Below are 8,006 nucleotides of genomic sequence, written 5' to 3' on the forward strand. Positions count from 1 at the left end.
AGGGGTACGCGCGTCTTATGCAGCCAATTAAGTCATACTGAAAAAAAAAACACGATAGCGGAATGTTTTACGGCGAGAGACGTTATACGGAGCCCCCCGAGCCGAGCTTCACCGCAATCTGACGACAGAGCGGGCGAGACACGCCCGAGCCATATGGATCGCACGGCCCTAGAAACGAGAAAACCGAGATGGTAAGATGGCTGCACCGCATCGCACTGGTGTACTTAAGAGAATGGGTACGCTAGACCGACAACTATATGGAGATGCTCATATATGGTGGGAGCAATACTTTGCGTGACGAGAGAACTTCCACGCGGTCTGATGCTGGACACATATCGAACGCCTTAACAAGATAAACAAGAGAAGCTCAGAGCTAGAGCTGCAGTGTGACGCCAGAACGTTCGCTCAGCCTAAAATGAGCATGCAGATTAATGAGATATATCTTAAAAGTGATTACACTACAAAATTTTTATTGATGAACATCAAAAAATTGTACAGCTAAGCTTACGGGCTCAGCGCATAATCAATGAAAGCTACTATTGCTCTGGTTTACCCATTTGGGCACCCTTCCCACCCATTCCCGCTTGTCGCTCTAACACTTTCTCTATCCCTTCTCTCCCCTAAAATGTCGAACAAGATTTACGTCTCTCCACTTTGCCACCTGCCACTTAACTGAATTAAAATGAATAATGTGTAATGAAGTATGTGTCTCAAAGTAATTATAGCTGCTACCTGCCATGGTTGGCACATAGCGGCCATTGGATTTAATTTTATTCGGTCATCTGCCAAAATTCACTGCAATGGCTGCCATCTATAGCGTAATTCAATTCAATGAACTAAGTGACAATAAATTTAATTACAAAGTAATCAATGTCTTCCAGATGAAGTTGTGTAGATTTCATGTAGCATGCAGGGCTACAGCAGCTCGAACAATCCTATAACAGCTTTCGTAATAAAACAATCCCTGTGCCTTCATACTGTAGGCTTCCCTCATATACAAAAAACACAAAGTTTCATAAGCTACACTGAGAACATTTATTATGAGATGCTCATACATTCTTGATTTCCATTCAGGAGAAAGTGAAACAGTTGTTGCCACAAGAACACAACACTGGACAGCATGTGCGTGCATCCGAATATTTAATAAGGAGATTGCAATATCGGTATAAGTATGATATGTCATTTTATATTTCTACATGCAGTGGTCCCAAAGTGTTTAATATTGACATTGTTTTACATACGTGAAAAGTTCAAGTGCTGTTGTAGAGCTGTTATATAAACATGGTGAAGGGCAAGAGGTATTTTTTTGCACTGCCTATCATTGCACTTAAGATTCACATGTATGAGTAACACATCTGCAAGCGATATGTGATGCATTTGTACTTTGTTCAAGATGCGAAATAATATTTATGAAATCATTTTTCTTATTCAAGGATGGTCTTTCACAAAGTCTGGCATTGCCAGCACAATCAATGCAACAAAACTGCAACAAGGTACAACACCAACTGCCTGGCCAAAGTGGACTTTAATATCAAGACAGTCAGCAGGGACACAAGAAAAAATGAGTTCTTGCGCAGGCCAGTCCCCTTTGCAGGTGTGGTTAAACTTACTGATAAACACAATCACAGCACTGAATCTGCTGATGCCCGGTGCATGCTTTGTGCCACAGCCACGGGACAAAGGACTTTTCTTAAATACTTTGAAGCTGGCTTAGCACCTCCCGAAGCAATGCGGCATCATGAAAGGCTTTTCGCTGCTAAGCCTGATGGCCCTGTACTACTTGCCAATGGCAGCATTAACTCAATCCAGGGTTGTGTACACCGCTGGCACCAAGAATGGCGGGCTTCTAAGTACGGTCCATCAGGGAACCCCACATCGAAGCTTCAGAAGGTAGCAGAGTATGCAGCCCAGGGTAAGCTCAGTCATTAAATATAAAGCTAAACACAGTGTCTTAGTATACAGTTGAGCAATACACCACTATTTTCACAGCAATCTTGCTACGCATTCACCGCTAAGCAAAGCATACCTTAGCTGTCTGAAATAATAAGTAATTTTTCATTTCCTAGAAAGCAGCTGCAGTAAAAACTAAAACAGAACTAAACCTTAGCCTAAAGATAGTGTTCTGATAAGTGGAGATGTCTTCGCATGAAAGGCAAGTAACAATTTGAGACGGAAAAAATAATAGCACATAAAGGTAGACAAACACAAGTAAGAGACGCAGGACAAGTGCTGACTTCATCTAACTTTATTTGCTGCCAAGCCAGCCAATATAAAGAAAATCCAAGGCATGCGCAGAAAACAGGAAGCACGAGGCGTCAACTGAATTGTTCAAGATACGAGATCTCAGTCTTGAAAAGGGGGACCGAAGTATTGCTCACATATTCTTTTTCGCTCTTTTTTATCTGGAACGCTTCCAAAACCTTCCATGCCTTCATATCTCTACTCCTGCCCAGAATCTTCTTCTCTGGAAGTCGTGGTTCACATTTCTTGCAGGGCATGCATCTTTTTTCCCTCGGCGCATATCTGATGCTCGGTCACAGACAACGCATTCTGCGCAGTGCTGTGAAAGATGCGCACCTGATTCTGCGAAAGAATTAGGATATGCGCATCTTTCACAGCATTGCGCAGAATGCGTTGTGTGACCGAGCGGCAGAACATGCGCCGAGGGGAAAAAAGATGCATGCCCTGCAAGAAATGTGAACCACGACTTCCAGAGAAGAAGATTCTGGGCAGGAGTAGAGATAAGAAGGCACGGAAGGTTTTGGAAGTATTCCACATAATCATATATAAGAATCGTATATACTCTGCGATGCACTAGATCACCTCTTTCTAGGTATATCAGTTTCTCAACAGTTTAGAGGGAAAAGTTCTAAATTTTGCCTCCAGGTCAGGTAATCAAACAAGACAAACACACCAAACTAAGAAAACAATTTAACAAAATAGGTCACTTAGGTTAATACTACATTGTTACGATAAATATGCAAATTAAGCCCAAATTTTTGCTGTATGTTTTTGCTTACGAATGTTGCGCACAACGTAATAAACATGAACCATTATGTGAAATTTGCCTACACTCAGTACCCAACTTACAAGTGAATTTATTCTTCTATACTTTGCCGTGTTTTTGAATGTGTATGTGTCTGTTTTTTGTTTTTTCCAAGTTGTTCTTGAGCCGCTGTGTCTTTATTAGTGTTGATGCTTGTAATGATGTTAATGTTTAACAAGAACCCTGCACTTTGTATTGATTTTTGTTGTAGCATTGTATATGTAACGACTACTCCCCCCCTTATGTAATGCCCTAAACCAAGGGCCTTTAAGGGTAAATAAATGATGATGATGATGATGATGTTGTTTCGGTTCTATCTTCAGGCATTGAAATATAGCTGCAACGTCACAAGTGAGCACCAGGTCATGTGCGGCACGCAAAACTGCAATATAATAGCTCTTTGTTTACCTCCTGCCATTCAAGATTCTGGAGCAGTTTAGCATAAAAGTTTGAATTAAAATGAGGAAACAACGGTTGCACTGTAGTTCTTCTGTCTGACGTGATCTCACACTCAATTGTGACGCCGCAAACATTGTCTGGCAATTGAAACTGCAATTGAAGCTATAGTGGAAAGAAAAATTCAATGACAAATTATTTAATGAGCACTGATGGATTCCATGTGCTGGTCCATGTTTACTAGTGTTGTACGCATGATTCCAAAGCAGAAACACACTGCGAAAAATTGTGTGTCCCCACTCCTTTCTGTGACAGGCATAGTATCGGTTGTCTTACATATTAAATTTAAACATGCTCATTAATTATGAAAGCTTCTTGACAGAACAGTACCAGTTATCTGTTAAAAACAGACACCTCCTTCAAAAGCAATGATGACTTCACTGCAACACCATCATACCTATTTTAACTGGTTATTACCACTCTCAACCAAATTAAGAAAAGAGGAATAGTAGGCCTTTTTTTTCTGACTGGCTTGGATAAGTCACAAGTGTTAAAGAAAATAAGAATATCATGTTACAGTTCACTCACCATAGAAGATAAACACAAAACATTTACTTTCACACATATTAAGATCAAGAGAAACTAGGCAGAGGCAAAAATCAGATGCAAGCCCTAAGAGACAAAGAGGGCAGTGTCATTAACAATACGGACAAGATTGGTAATGTAGCCGTAAGTTTTCAACACAAATCTATATAGTAGCTAATCAGAACATTAATGAGAGATGCAGTAGCGCACAGCAATGGGACATCCCGCCAGTAACGAAAGAGGAAGTAAAAAATATCTTAGGAGCAATGCAAATGGGGAAAGCAGCTTGTGAGGATCAGGTATCAGCAGGTCTCTTGAAGGACGGAGGGGAGATTGTGCTAGAAAAACTAGCCACTCTATAGACACAACGCCTTATGACATCGCGTGTACCAGAAGCTTGGAAGAACGCTAACATTATCTTAATCCATAACAAAGGGATTGTCAAGAAGTTGAAAAATTAGACCGATCAATTTACTATCCGTTGCCTACAAATTACTAAGGTAATCGCTAATAGAGCCGAAATGCCATTACACTGCAATAAACCAAAAGATCAGGCAGGCTTTGGTAAATGCTACTCAAAAATAGACCATATTCACACAATAAATCTGCCACCGCGGTGGCTGAGTGGTTATGGTGCTCAGCTGCTGGTCCCAAAGATGCGGGTTCGATCCCGGCCACAGTGGTCGAATTTCGATGGAGGTGAAATTCTAGAGGCCCGTTTACTGTGCGATGTCAGTGCGCGTCAAAGAAACCCAGGTGGTCGAAATTTCCGGAGCCCTTCACTACGGCGTCTCTCATAGCCTGAGTCGCTTTGGGATGTTAAACCCGCATAAACCAAACCAAACACAATAAATCAGGTAATGCAGAAATGGGAAGACTACAACCAACCCCTGTGTATATCGTTCATAGATTACAAGAAGGCATTTGACTCAATAGAAGCTTCAGCAGTGATGCAGGCATTATGGAATCAGGGTGTAGAAGAGCCTCATGTAAAAGTACTGGAAGATATCTATAACGGCTCCATAGCCACCACAGTCCTCCATAAAGTCAGCAGTAAAATTCCAATAAGGAAAGGTATCAGGCAGGGAGACAGGATCTCGTCAATGCTATTCACTGCTTGTTTACAGGAGATATTCTGAGGCCTGAATTGGGAACAGTTGGTGATAAGAATTATGAAGAATACCTAAGTAATCTCCAATTCGCTGATGACATTTGCTTGCTAAGTCAATTAGGAGGTGAACAGAAAATCATGATCAATAAGTTAGACAGGCAGAGCAGAACATTGGGTCTAAAAATTAACATACAGAAAACCAAAGTAATATTCAACACTCTGGCAAGGGAACAGCAATTCACAATTGGCAGTGAGGTGCTGGAAGTGGTAAAGGAATATGTCTACTTGGGGCAGGTAGTGACAGCTGATCCAGATCATGAGAGGGAAATAACTAGAAGGATAAGAATGTGGGGGAGCGCATATGGCAGGTTCTCTCAAATCATGAATGGCAGTTTACCAATATCCCTCAAGAGAAAAGTGTACAACAGCTGTATCTTACCAGCACTCACCTACGGGGTAGAAATATGGAGGCTAACGAAAAGGGCTCAACTTAAATTAAGGGGAACATAGCGAACTATGGAAAGGAAAATGATGTGTAGTGTTAAGAGACAGGAAGGGGGCAGAGTGGGTGAGAGAACAAACGCTGGTGAATAACATCTTAGTCTAATTCAAGAGGAAAAAATGGGCTTGGGCAGGGCATGTAAGGCGAAGGCATGATAACCGCTGGTCCTGAAAGGCAACGGAGTGGATTCCAAGAGAAGGAAAGCGTAGCAGGGGGCATCAAAAGGTTAGTTTGGCGAATGATAATAATTAGCTTGCAGGGAAAGGCTGGCTGCGGCTGGCACAGGACACGGCGTAGTAAGGCTGCTGTTGCTCATGATGATGATGATAAGATATTTTAAATTCAGGCAAAGTGATGATTATGGATTTTTATGGCGCAAGGGCATCTATGGCCAAAGGGTGCCATGGCACAAGGTTTTTTCTTCTACTCATGGTGGGGTCAAAGACCCATTTCCCAAGAATTTCACCCTAAATAAGCCGAGCACCAGGCCAGGGGAAAGCTTGTACCCATTGTATCAGCGGTGGGTACCCGGCGGCCCTGGGGATAGAGCTCTGCACCTCCCGCATGCGAGGCAGATGCTGAACCACTCGGCCACCGCTGCGGTCAAATTCAGGCAAAGTGGAAATCATAATAAGATAATATGGTGCATACTCTTAGCAACATGTAAACAAAGCATAGTAGTAAGCAGGCAAATCAAAATCCAGCATTCAATTTGAGTGCAGGCTATATGCAGAGTAATGCTGGCCCTAAATGCCTTTTCTCTTATTCTGCTCGAATGGCACCCATTAATACTTTCATGTGGTGTCATATCTGTGTATGCATTATGGGAACCTGGAATATAAATAATAGACCATAAAAAAGTTGTTGAACAGTGACTGATACATGACTGCATATTTATGCGCCTGTTTCAGATCCTATATGCCAAAGAGGAGAACAAATTGGAGGAGGCTACAGTACACATGCAGTCTGTTAATTATGCAAGCTATGTAAGAAGAGTGGAAATGTTCTTGCAGCATAAAGAGGAGTGGGCACTCCTGTATCGTCAAAGTACCACCACATGCAGACAGAACACAAATAACTACTTGGAGGCATCTGTCCGAATACTCAAAGATGTCATTCTTAGCCGCACAAAGGCATACAATGCTGTTGCGCTAACAAAATTTATTATAGGAAATTGGGAAACATATTTGCAGACATGACTTCTGCGCCACGCACACCACAGAGAGCTCTCACATAGAATAAGTTTCGAGAATGTTCTGGAAAAAGCCCAAGAGCATCAATCAGGGTCTATCACTAAACTGGACGAAGCCATGCACAATGTGCAAAACACTACAGGAACAGAGGTATATGAGGTACAGGCTCACATTGGTGTATGTAGCTGCTGGGTAGGAAGGCAAGGGGCGTCCTGCAAGCATCAGGCCCTTGTGCAGAAGGCCTTTGGCGGCTCGTTCCCTAATAGCCCTGAACTATAACACCCATTGACTGCACCCAGTTAGGCTATCTGGTACTTGGGGACAGATGCCTTCCACGCGGGTTTTTCATGCCCATGACCACAGTAGATGAGCAACCCACTCATTCTAGTGGAACGAACCTCCTCCCTCCCAGTGAAATGGTTACACAGCCAGAAAACTGCAGCTCCATTGCGTCACAAGGACCGTCATCAACCGACTGGCATCAAAAGGAAGAGGTATGATACTGTTTCATTCCCCTTTCTTCCAATAAAGTATCAAAAACAGAGTCCAGGACAGCTAAGACAAATATAAGTCAAGGAAAGATGTGAGAGACTCTCATTTTATGTTACTTTGCAGCATGTTACCTGACTTGTCAGAGGCTGTCAGGTGCCGGCACATGCCACCTGTAACTGCAGAACTGGCAGATAATTAGGGGTTTGGGTTTTTGGTTGTCATTTTCTTTTGATTCAGCAGACATTTTTGGTGTTTGCTTTGGAACAGCACTCATGTATTTTTTTGTTCATCGAATAATTACCTTCTTTTTTGGTGATATAAGTGCGGCTGCTTGCAGACAAAAGTCACATGCAGTCTATCTTGGATTACTTGTTAGTGGAAGCAGTTCATGTAATCATTGCAAAAAAAGGTTAGGTTTCATGGTTTCAATATGGAATGCTGTCATTGTAGAAAAAATAACAGTGCAGGAGTTAAGTGATTAGGTTGGTTGGGAAAATCTACTTTGCACCAAAACTGGACAAATGAGAAAAAAAAAAGCAACAGTAACAGGTCAACAACACACATATACAGCTCCCTCACTTAATTAGGCATGCAGAACCAGGCCTCTCTTTCTAGCTGCCTTCATGCTGCAATAACTTTACCTGATTGCAAAAAATGCGAGTGTATTTTATGCTTGCAACA

Source organism: Amblyomma americanum, chromosome 1 (assembly GCF_052857255.1).
Source record: "Amblyomma americanum isolate KBUSLIRL-KWMA chromosome 1, ASM5285725v1, whole genome shotgun sequence".
NCBI classification, from domain to species: Eukaryota; Metazoa; Arthropoda; class Arachnida; order Ixodida; family Ixodidae; genus Amblyomma; species Amblyomma americanum.